The sequence below is a fragment of the Drosophila nasuta genome, unplaced genomic scaffold, assembly GCF_023558535.2.
Source record: "Drosophila nasuta strain 15112-1781.00 unplaced genomic scaffold, ASM2355853v1 ctg16_pilon, whole genome shotgun sequence".
NCBI classification, from domain to species: Eukaryota; Metazoa; Arthropoda; class Insecta; order Diptera; family Drosophilidae; genus Drosophila; species Drosophila nasuta.
In genome coordinates this window covers 1103789-1115631 of record NW_026869398.1, presented here as the reverse complement: position 1 = coordinate 1115631, position 11843 = coordinate 1103789, and the positions used below count along the sequence as shown (strand labels likewise).

The following is an 11843-nucleotide window of genomic DNA, read 5'->3' as shown; positions in this document are numbered from 1 at the left end:
ATTTAAAACTAACGGCTATTTTAATTTACTAATTTTGAAGAAATCTATCTATTTTTGGCTATTTTTTTGCCTTCATTGATATAAATGACCATTAAGAGTTGGCAACACAGCCTGTCCCACGTCGTCGGTGCTTCTCCGGTTGGTGGCTAGTGGCGTCCCTCGTGGTTCGTTGTCGCTGAGTTTTTTTTTTTGCGTTTTAATGCGACGGTTATTGGCAATCGGGGCTCGCTGCAGCGGTGATAACTGACCGTCTGGGTGTCGCGCGTCGTTATATTTTGACTTCGCGATATGCGACGCAACTTTCGAATAAAAACACGATGAAACCAGAGAAAATCGACCAGCCCAATCTTCTGGCTCATCGTCTCCTACCGCGCTCTCTATTCGACTCCACGATCAAATTACGCATGCTAATCCTTCCTGAAAAATCTTGACGTTTTCTTTTCACTCTCCATCCAATGTGATGAGCCCCTCCTCCCCTGAAGTTGCCATCTCTTACCCCTATTATCGATTTGCGATACTCCAGGTATCGATAACACCCATCAAGACTAAGATAAGCAACACTGTTGGTACAAACGATAACCAAAACATGTCAATCGCTATTGCAGGGGTCCCCAGCCTGGAGACCCCAGCTGGAAGGAGGCACCCAATATTTTGTGGGTGGTGTCGATAAATATTAAAACTTGTCATTGTAGAAAATTGACACTTTTAAAAATTCACTTTATTGAAATTAAAGTAACCAATTTTAAAATCAAAACTTTCCGATGATAATTGATCGAAAGGCTTAGATCCAACTTTCTAACTTACTGGGACACAAAAGTCTCATGTGAAAAATGTTTGAATAACATTTTTACATAATTAACAAAAAGGATTAACAAAAGAAAATGTATACTCCAGATCACAATCTGGAAATATCACAGTAAGCTGATTAATGTATTTTACTTTTGGGGCTCCTCATTACTTGAAAAGCAGCACACGTGCTCGAACCTGAAGAAATAAAGAACAAACGCAAAGAGGAGCATAAAACATATACGTATACCGTGTTTAATTCAACCATTTGAATTTTCTAAAAAAATTTTGATGGTACTGATACAAATCAACTGTCTAATTTAATAACACAAATTGAACAATCAAATAACCTGAAAATTATTTGGCAAAGACTCATAAAGTTATGTAGATATAGTAGTTGCAAAAATAGAAACTTAAGAAGAGCAAGATAGTTGGTCAAAAATACAACAAGAAGATCTGTTTTAAAATTCTTAACAAATTCAGCATCATAATATTAATTCAGTGTATTTTATATAGCCCGATTTAAGCTGACATTTTCGTATGAACCTCAGAAATATCTTGAGTCATACCTTTCCAAAAATAATGTCTTTTGACCTTGGCCAAGGTTTTTGCAATACCTGTGTGACTTCCTTGTATTGGATCTTCATAGAATGTAGACAATTTAGCTTTTTTTTTTTTGTTTTTCAATATACAACTTGGATTGATAATATATGTTAAGGGTAGGTTATCTGTTTTAATTATAAAATGTTTTCCATAAATATTTATTCGAAAATGTAATATTGCCCAGTGAATTGTAGCTAATTCCTACTCAGTAGTACACTTGCTACTTTCTGCATTTGTGAAAGCTATTGATGCATAAGCAAAGGGAAGTTGGACACCATCATGGGTTTAGATCAAAATCGCTCTACATGCTTGCATACTTGCATCTGTAAGTCCAGCTCTATCAACATTTTGCGACACTGGGTAGTTCATAATGTTGTCATATTTCTTGTCGACTGGGAGTATTCCTTTATTTGTGCATTTATGGCCGAGAAAAGTCACGTCATTCATAAAAAATTAATATTTTTGGATGTAACTTCAGGTTGTATTTCCGACTTTTTTCAAAAAAATCATTTTAAAGTTTCTCAGAACAACCAATGACTATTAAGTCATCCATAAAAATAAATAAATGCCTTCTCAAGCATTTCTAGTCCAGAGAATGCAATAGGCATCATACTCTGAAATTAATTAGACGCCATTTTTTCGAGTTCAATTTGATGAAATCCTGACTTCAAGTTAAAGCATGCAAGACATATTTTGTTCGACCTAGTTGATCCAAAATATTATCTATTCTGGGAAGTGGAATGTTATCAGATATTAATTTCTTGAAAATCTGACGATAGTCAATTACTAAACGCTATTTATTTTTTTCTGACCCGAAGGATGGTTTGTTAATGACAAATAACAATGGGTTGTTATATTCAGATACAGATGGTTCAGCAATCCCGTATGTGATCAATTCTTCGACTTGCTTATGTGGGCATAGGTAATTTTTTATATTCGGTTTTCAATCTGAATTTATCATTATAATGGGTGTATAAGCTTGAAAACTTTGACTTTAACTGTGGAGGGACATTTTCGACAAAATCGCTAATGCTAATATTCCACCACAGGGAATAGCGTATTGTCAATCCACGAAATTAAAGTCATGTGGATTTATATACTTAGATTTGGTAACTTCTTGACTTATTCCTTTTATATCTATAATATAATTATCTTAAAAGTCTTGAAAGACATCAGAATTTCCTTTTAAAAAAGATATGTCTGCACCTAGGCCGATTAAAAAGACAAGTTATTTTCCCGAAGCAAGGTGAAAAAAAGATACGAATATGCTTTTACTGTGCTGGAATTGTAAGATTATTTAAATCTTGTTTTTTATTTTAGAGTTTACAGAATCAATATTTTCTGGTTTTATAGAGTTAATTGCTTTTCGTGGACTATGTACGCTGTGTGAGAAAAAAAAATTAATATAATAATATACTGCAAAAAATTACTTTTGCGCTATTAGAACGGATCTTTGGATGTTTCAGGCTAAGGAAGCATTCATTAGTGTCACATGCACATTTGTCGCAAATGATTTTAGGCTGCAAATTGCTGTTTTGTCGACAAAGAGATTACTTTGTGAAACAAATTACTCGGCACAACATATTCAAGAGAGTTTACAAGCCGTTTTCGATAATATCTTCTAAAATTGTTGCCATAGTGCGAGCTCAATTAATATATATTAATAAAGCGTGTGATTTGCTTCAGAAAATAAATATACCCTGCTTTGCTCATTCTATCATTCTATCCTCTCTGCGTGTCGGCAGCGGTCGCACCTCTGATGCGGTGGGAGCAGGCCGAATCAGTTGCAACAACACTGCCACAAACAAAAATTCGAGGTTGGTGCGCGCGGGTGCTGTGGTCTTAACCGACTTGGACCAAAAGAGCGCTGCGTCAATCTTTACGGTGGAGGGGGAACGTCTTCCTCTTCAGTCACATCGGCCTATCGCCAGCACCTCCAAGGTTGCGCAGCGGGGCACTGGGGGCTGAAGAAGGCCAAAAATAAGGCGGCGACCCGCGTTCACGCAAGACTCAGTGGTGTAGCAAACCTGTCCGTCAAGGATCAGGAGAGGCTTGCCTGGGCCAACATGTGGATGCGTGAAAAGCAAATTAGCCTCTTTCCAAAAGACACTAAAGTGCAGACCGGTTCTACCGGCCCTGCCAACAAGAAGGTCGAGTCGAGCAAGCAAGCGCCAACGGTCCGCTGACAGTCCCAAGCAACGAGCCCCAGTGAGCAAGAGGCTGCGAGCACCTGGCTCCACCCAAACGGACTCGAACAGAACGAGACAGAGAGCAACGGTTGCTGAAACTGCCAGGCGGCATCTCGCCGTTGCTTTCATAGATAGAAGGGACCCTAACGGGAAAAAGTCTGCAGAGCGGTGGCGGTTGACCCATAGTAAGCTGGTCGACGCACTGTTTGTCAGGATGGAGAATGTCCCAGACAGTCCAATGCCTACTTTCGGAGGCACTGGCTGGATGAATGATGTCAAGATCCTGACATGCAAGGACGACCCAACATTGCAGTGGCTGCAAGCGACCGTACCCAAACTGGACGGACTGTGGGAGGGGGGCCAAGCTGGACGTGGTGGACAGGAATAATATTTCGCCGAAGGCGAAAGTCCTTTTCCCCATATTTGTGCAGGGCGAGCGGGCGCTTCAGCTGCTTAAAAAGCAGAACCTGGCCATTCCGACGAGTGATTTGTCCGTGCTGAAGGTTGATGAACCTTTACCCAGTGGTGGGCAGCACGTGATCATTCAGATCAATAAGGAGGCCGAGGATCTGCTATAGAAGCGCAATGGGAAGATGGCGTGGGGCTTAAGGAGCGTGTACTTTCGCCTCAAAAAAACGTCATCCCAACGACCAGGACACACACACGCTGTGGTCAGGGGAGGTTGAGGCGGATCTCGGTCTTGAGAGCATGACCGACGCCACCCAGCACCTCAGCTTGACTGACGAGGACGGAGGAGGTGGGGGAGGAACTGTCCATGCAGACAGGGGTGAGTCAGTTCTTGATTTTATCCTAAACTATAAGCTTAGACTAGCCAACAGAGGTGAGGTATCTACCTATGTAGGCCCCACCTTTTGTAATGTGCTGGACTTAACTATTGCGACTGAGTGTACCAATGTAGAAGAGTGGAGGGTCCTGGATAGACCCTCCTTCTCTGATCAATGGTAAAATGGATGTACTTAGTTTACCATTCCATTAAACAGGGAACGTGTGGCTCAGCCGTTCAGAAATCCCCTTAATACGAACTGGGCGAAATTCTCTAGCCTTGTTTCCAAGTCTCTTGGTCCGCCGTGTAACATCAACTCGGTACAGGACCTAGAAACTACTGTCAATGTCCCCTTAGCAGGACTACTTTCCGCGTTTCGCCAATCCTGTAGGCTCTCAAGACCGACGAGAAGATCGAAGCCACCCTGGTGGAACCCAGATCTCTCATCGCTACGTGGGGAGCTTACTAGCATGTTTCAACTTGCTAAGAAGACGGACAACGAATATGTTTGGGAAGAGTACAGGTCTCTCCTGAAGTCCTACAAGAAAATGATCCGATCATCTAAAAGGTCTTCATGGAGAACCTTTTGCTCAGACCTGGACAATATTAAGGACACCTCCAGACTGAGGAAGCTGCTGTCCAAGCAGGCTTCCAGTCCTAGTCTGCTCAAGTCGGGCGATGGAGTGTGGACGGAGAGCAGCGCTGAAACTCTTGAAGCAATGCTCTCATTCGTTTCCCGGGATACATTGGAATAGAGAACAGTGACTGGCAGCTCTTACCTAGTCTCCCAGTTATGAGACCCCCTGCCGGTCTAATTACAGATAACAAAATAATTTGGGCTGTCGACTCCTTTGCGAAGGTCAGGTCGCCCGGTCTCGATGGACTTTCGCCAGCAATGCTGCAAGCCAGCAAGCCCACGATTGTTCCGTGGCTATCGGGAATCTATTCGGCGTGCCTCGCATGGGGTCATATCCCCACTCTTTGGAGGACCTCGAAAGTAATTTTCCTGCCCAAGGCGGGCAAATGCAGTCATGTGGTTCTAAATGACTTCCGACCTATCAGCCTAACCTCTTTCCTGCTAAAAACATTGGAAAAGCTACTTGATTTGCACATCAGAAGCAACTCAACTCAACTCAATGTTGTCCCCAAATCAGCATGCGTACACAAAGGGCAAGTCCATTGAGACAGCTCTCCATGCTCTAGTAGCCTCCATCGAAAAAGCAGACCACTATAAAGAATATGCCTTGGGTGTATTTCTTGACATTTCAGGCGCCTTCAATAACGTCACCACTGACGCTATTATGAAGGTCCTTACCTCAGTTAACACGGAACCAGCGATCCACAGGTGGGTCAACCGCCTTCTTTGTGACAGGCGGGTGGTGGCTTCGTGGGGTGATGCGGCCATTCCAAAGGAAGTGCGAGATGGCACTTCCCAGGGTGGGGTTCTCTCGCCTCTCCTTTGGAATTTGGTCATAAATAGACTACTTCAAAAATTCATTAGACGGGCCCCCAAGGTTATTGCCTATGCGGATAACGTAAGCATTGTGATAACTGGGAATTCCCAACCTCCCTCAGTTCTGTAATGGAACTTACTTTACGGGAAGTTAAAGCATGGGCCGAATCAGCCGGGCTCACTAAACGGACCTTATCCTCTTCACGAAGAGCTATAAGGTACCTGCATGGTCCCCCCAAAAAAAGGCTGCACTATGCTAAAGCCGAGCCAGGCAGTGAAATACCTAGGTGTGGTCCTGGACAGCAAACTGTCATGGAAGCTTAACGTGTTAGAAAGGGTGAAGAAGGCCACCGGAGCCTTGTAAATGGCGAAAAGATGCTTAGCTGCACTTGTGGCTTCTCTCGTAATCTTATGCGGTGGATATACATCTCTGTTGTTCGCCCTATCCTCACCTATTGTATTCTAGTATGGTGGCAGGCTACCTACCCATCATGAAAAGGACACAGCGTCAAGCGCTACTGTGAATCGCGGGCGCATCATCCCACGTAGCCACCATATATCATATATTTTTTTGTTTTGTTAAGGAGTTGATCTCACATTTTTGTTTCTTTTTTTTCTACTGAAATGTTATATTAATTTGGATCTCTTATCTTCCTAGTTGTAGTTATAGGATTAAGCACAAAATATATCAAATATACATAGATTCGAATTTGTTAAAATTTAAATTCTTATAAAAATCTGCAAAAAAAAAGCGATACTATCGATTGTATGGAATTTTCGTTTCCAAATCGTTGAAAATATTGAATGGCACCACCATCGATAGTTTCCCAGCTCTAGTCTTGGCACTGGTCGAGGTGTCATGCAGGTGGATTTGCATGCTGCATTATGCAGAAGTCCAGGGCAGTCGTCCGGGCAGATGTCAGGTTTTCTCGGCAACGGCTTTGAGGTTGGAGGCTTAGTTAGTTTTACTTTGATTATTACATGAATGTTAGCTAAGTGATTTGCGGTGTTTGGGTTTCTCTTTACGAGAATTGTTTTCAAATACAGTAGAATCCGGTTATAGCGACTTTCAAGGGACCGACTATTTTACGTCGTTATATCCGGAAGACGTTCTAACCGAAAGGAGCAAATCAAATTTTGTTTTTTTGTGGTTGCCATGTTCGTAATAGGTTTTAAGATAAAATAAATTAATTTTTTAATCAAAACAAAAAAATTAATAAATTTAATTCAATAGCATGGCTTTTCCATAACATATTCCTTCCATATAATTACATATTCCTTAGCATAAGCTAAGGCGGCGACTGCTAAAACTAATAGAAATTAGTGAGAATGTTAGAATCTTCGTGTCGCTGCTAGGCACACAACCAAGAGTGCCGATCACTGATAACTGCATATAGTACATTTCTAACAGCGTCGTTTGATACTTAAATTTGTCGGCATTATTTCGCTGTATTTTTTTTTCGTCGCAATATCCGGTTGAATTGTGAAAACTTTCGTCGGTATAAGCGGTTTGTCGCTAAAAGCGGAGACTTACTATAATAAGTTTGTATGGGGACCACCCAAGCCATCGAGTTTTCGTCGCAATAACCGGACGAACACTATAAGCGGAGTCGTTATGACCGGATTCTACTGTAATTAAGAACGAACTGCAACTTTTGTGCAGTTGCACACGCAGATGTCGGCATTTTAGTGTATATTTGTCAGTTATATGTGCTATTATTTTATTTACTATATTTTATTCTTTGCGCCACCGCGTCTACACATCACTCGCACTCGACTTACTTAGACTTTTAATACCCGTAACCCATAGGGTAGAAGGAAGGGTAGAAGAACTTTGTGCCGGCAGGAAATGTATGTAACAGGTAGAAGGAGGCATCTCCGACCCTATACAGTATATATATTCTTGATCAGCATCAATAGCCGAGACGATCTAGCCATGTCCGTCTGTCCGCCCGTCCGTATGAACACTTAGATCTCAGAGACTATAAGAGATAGAGCTATAATTTTCGACAACATTTGCTGTGTTTGCACACAGATCAAGTTTGTTTCAAATTTTTTGCCACGCCTACTCCCGCCCCTGCAAATTAAAAAATCGAATAACAAGCGTAATTTTAAAGCTAGAGAGTGTATACAGTAATAACAATAGTATTTATGATTTCTGAAAATTAGATTGCGATCAAATAAAAATTGTGGAATTTAAAGAAATACATTTGTATGGGCAAAAACGCCTACTTACTAGGGGTCTTAGTTGCTTTGGCCGACAATCTGGTATATTGTGCCGTCTATGGTATATTTTGAATGTGGTACTACATCGATATATTAAATACACCATTTGGCATATTTTTAGTATTTTTGTACTATTTTCGGTATATTTTCAAAATAATACCGTGATATTTTGCTTTTATTCAAAATGGGTTGCTGGTATCTCACAGTCGAGCACACTCGACTGTAGCTTTCTTACTTGTTTTTGTGTTGTGGCATATCCTTGTAGTCATATAATCAATCAATCTTCTCTTTCCTCTTCTTATGTTGCATCCAGCCCTGCGTTAATGCATTATTGTTGTTGTTGTCCTTCAGGTAACACACCATATTCAAGGTCGCTGTGTAGAATAAGTCAAAACACGTTTGATTTGCCTTGGACCAAGACGTCCAGTCTTGTTCATTTTTTATTTGAATTGTTCTTAAGTTAAGTACATTAGTGTTGATATTACATATGTAGCTAAGTCTGCGCTGTCCGGCAGTGAAGCAGTCGGTATTAGTCTATGTATTAAATTAATACTATTAATATTATATGTGAGTAGCGGCGAGACCGTTGCTACGTAAGGGAGAGCGCATCGTATCCACTTGGTGACAATGAGGTTGCCCTGCAGACATGCTAACTCTTCACTCTGGCTGTCCATAGCATGTGTGTTCAAAGTACTCTACACTTGAACTCTACTTAGGCCTAATTTTTTGTTTATATAATGAGAAAATGTTACAATGTATTTTTAATATTATTTATGCAAAACACTGTGTGCAGTTGACATCCGATCGATATGTAAACATACTATACTATATATTTTGTAGATCTTAAGGAACGCTTTATTTAATTTGGAAGCTGAAAATACTAAGGTTCTAAGCATTCTAACGGATGTGATAGCACAAAGACAGCTTTTTCATAGAAGTTAAAATCTAATGTTACCACCAAAACCCTTCAATAAAGTTGAAGACATTCAGAATTTTCCAAGGATTTAAATAAGTCATCAGAATTGTGTAAGCAACTGGTAAAACTAACTAAAACTGCTCTTTAATTTTCAATAAAGTAATGCAGTCGTTTTCTATTTTGAAATCCGCTGTCTGACCCCATTAAGTATAATTATTATATACATACATATATAATATTACTGATCGACGTCAACAACCGAATCGTACGTTGTTCCTCTGCCTTTCTGTCTGTCTTTCTCAGATCTCAGAGAATACAAGAGATAGATATATTTTTTCAACAACTCTTGTTATTTTTTTTAGAAAGATCAAGTTTGTTTCAAATTTTTGCCAAACTCACTCGCCGCAAATAAAAACAAGTAAGAAAGCTACAGTCGAGTGTACTCGACTGTGAGATACCCGCTACCCATTTTGAATAAAAGAAATATATTTTGCGGTATTTTCTGAAAATATACCGAATATGCTGCAAAAATACTAAAATATATCAAATGGTATCTTTGGTATATCGACATAGTACCGCATTCAAAATATACCATAGACGGCACAATATACCAGATTGTCAGCCAAAGCAACTAAGACCCCTAGTAAGTAGGCGTTTTTGCCCATACAGAAGTATTTCGTTAATAACTTCGACAATTTTTATCTGATCGCAAATTTTCAGGAATCATAACTACTATAGTAGTTATTATATATATCAAAATTTGCAACTCTAGCTTTAAAATTACGCTTGTTATTCGATATTTTTGATTTGAGGGGCGGAAGTGGGCGTGGCAAAAATTTGAAACTAACTTGATCTGCGTGCAAACATAACAAATGATGTCGAAAAAAATTATAGCTCTATCTCTTATAGTCTCTGAGATCCAGTGTTTCATACGGACAGACACACAGACGGACAGACAGACAGACGGACATGGCTAGATCGTCTCGGCTTTTGATGCTGATCAAGAATATATATACTTTATAGGGTCGGAAATGCCTCCTTCTACCTGTAACATACATTTCCTGCCGGCACAAAGTTATAATAACCTTCTACCCTATGGGTAGCGGGTATAAATATTGAATAACAGGCGTAATTTTCAAGTTTAAGTCGCAATTTTCTGTAGATACAATAATAACCACAGTATTTATGATTCCCATGTATGGGCAAAATGTCTACTGCAATCGGGTCTTACCTGCTTTGGCTGATGGCTGGTATGCTTAGTACTCTATGCTATATTTGGAATCATATATTAATATCCGAACATATTATGGTTAAAATATACCAAATTAATAGGTACATATATTTGTAGGCAGCGGGAATCCTCCCAAAATTGTGCGCACAATGGGAGGAAAATTTTCATGAATGAGACTGCCGCTAAATATTCGTGCCAGGGCACCAACACCAAAAAGTGTGTTATGAGCAATGAGAAGATATTGTTGTATTTACAATTTTTGACTTTTTTGTCCATCTTTTAACAAATGTATATTATATGTTCTTAAATTAATGTGTTTTTCTTTAAATTAAGAAAACAGAAAAAATAAGTAAAACAAAAAGAATTAAACGTTTATATATAATATATAGTAAGTATATTTAAATGTTTTTATATATTATATATTTTTCAAACTTATTACTTTTTTTCAGAAGATCTTACTTTTTAAATAAAATAAAAAAATAAATTCAACATTTTATTGATAATAATAAGTGTCTGAAAAGATCTTTTTCGGGATGATATAAGTGCCAATAAAGGTTTCTTTTGTGTGCCTATTCCGAGCATTTTCCAATTGTTTTATTGGGAGGGTAAAAGCATAAGCGCATACATTGCTTATAGTAGAGTTAATATCAACTTTAAGAATAATACTGATTTGCTTTTATTGAATGGATTATTTTAGTATAGCTCGGTGCATTAATTTGGTATATTTTAAGAATATAACTGATTTGCTTTTATTGAATATGGGTACCGCCTATAGTTTATTTTAGTATAGCTCGGTGCAATAATTTGGTATATTTTATACCAAATTTTTACACTCGCTACCAGTATAGAAAGGAATACATATCTTGATCAGTCCGTAAATACAACTAGATATCTGGAACTAAAAGAGATAGAGTTCTAATTTTCTTTCGACAGCACTAGTTATTTTTGCACGCTGATTATGTTTATTTTAGTTTTCTTGCAGCGCCCACATCCGAACAACTTGTCCGAAAAAATAAAAACAAATAGCAAGCGTAATGCGAAGAGTCGTAATTTTAAGTACAAACAACACTTATCATTCACAACATTATTTATCATTACTGAAAATTTGAATGCGGTCAGATAAAAATCTTAGAATTTATTTAAGAAATTATGTAATACATATGGCGAAAACGGCTGCTGCAGTTTGGTCTTTGTTGCCTTAGTTTTATAATTTAATTGCGCCAAAGTGCGACACAAAAATGTTCGCCAACATACATTCCCGCTCCACAGTGGGCGATTTGGTCTCGCTAGCGGCATTTAATTAATAACTTCTAAACTAAAATACATGTCTTCAGTCGGTTTTGTTCACTGATTTGAGAAAAATCATAGAATTTTTTAAGTAAAAATTTTTTTTTTTTAATTTTTTTTTTTAATTTTAAATTTTGTTGTACTTGTATTTTATTTGAACTCCAATTAACATATTTCATATATAAACTTTATCTAAAAAATGATGGGATGGTGGGAAAAATGGGATGACTTCTGAGTGTCATACTAAAAAAAGATCCCTTTTTGGTACTAACACTGTGCCTAAAAAGTACCATAGTTTGAAGGCTACCAGGTAATAGCAGTTGATATTACACATTTTGGACGCCACTGACTCACACTTTCGGCTAATA

General features: G+C 38.8%; 1 long non-coding RNA gene across 3 annotated transcripts; it reads left to right on the top strand.

Annotated features, from left to right (window-relative positions):
- The first annotated feature begins 2221 nt into the window (after positions 1 to 2221).
- Positions 2222 to 3071, top strand: LOC132797670 (uncharacterized). 3 transcript variants are annotated; one of them, XR_009633763.1, is made up of 4 exons: positions 2222 to 2311; positions 2439 to 2498; positions 2550 to 2676; positions 2743 to 3071. It is a non-coding gene; the product is annotated as an uncharacterized LOC132797670 (long non-coding RNA). The 3 variants fall into 3 exon arrangements; XR_009633761.1 differs by having other exon boundaries at positions 2439 to 2676; XR_009633762.1 differs by having other exon boundaries at positions 2233 to 2498.
- Positions 3072 to 11843: the final 8772 nt, after the last annotated feature.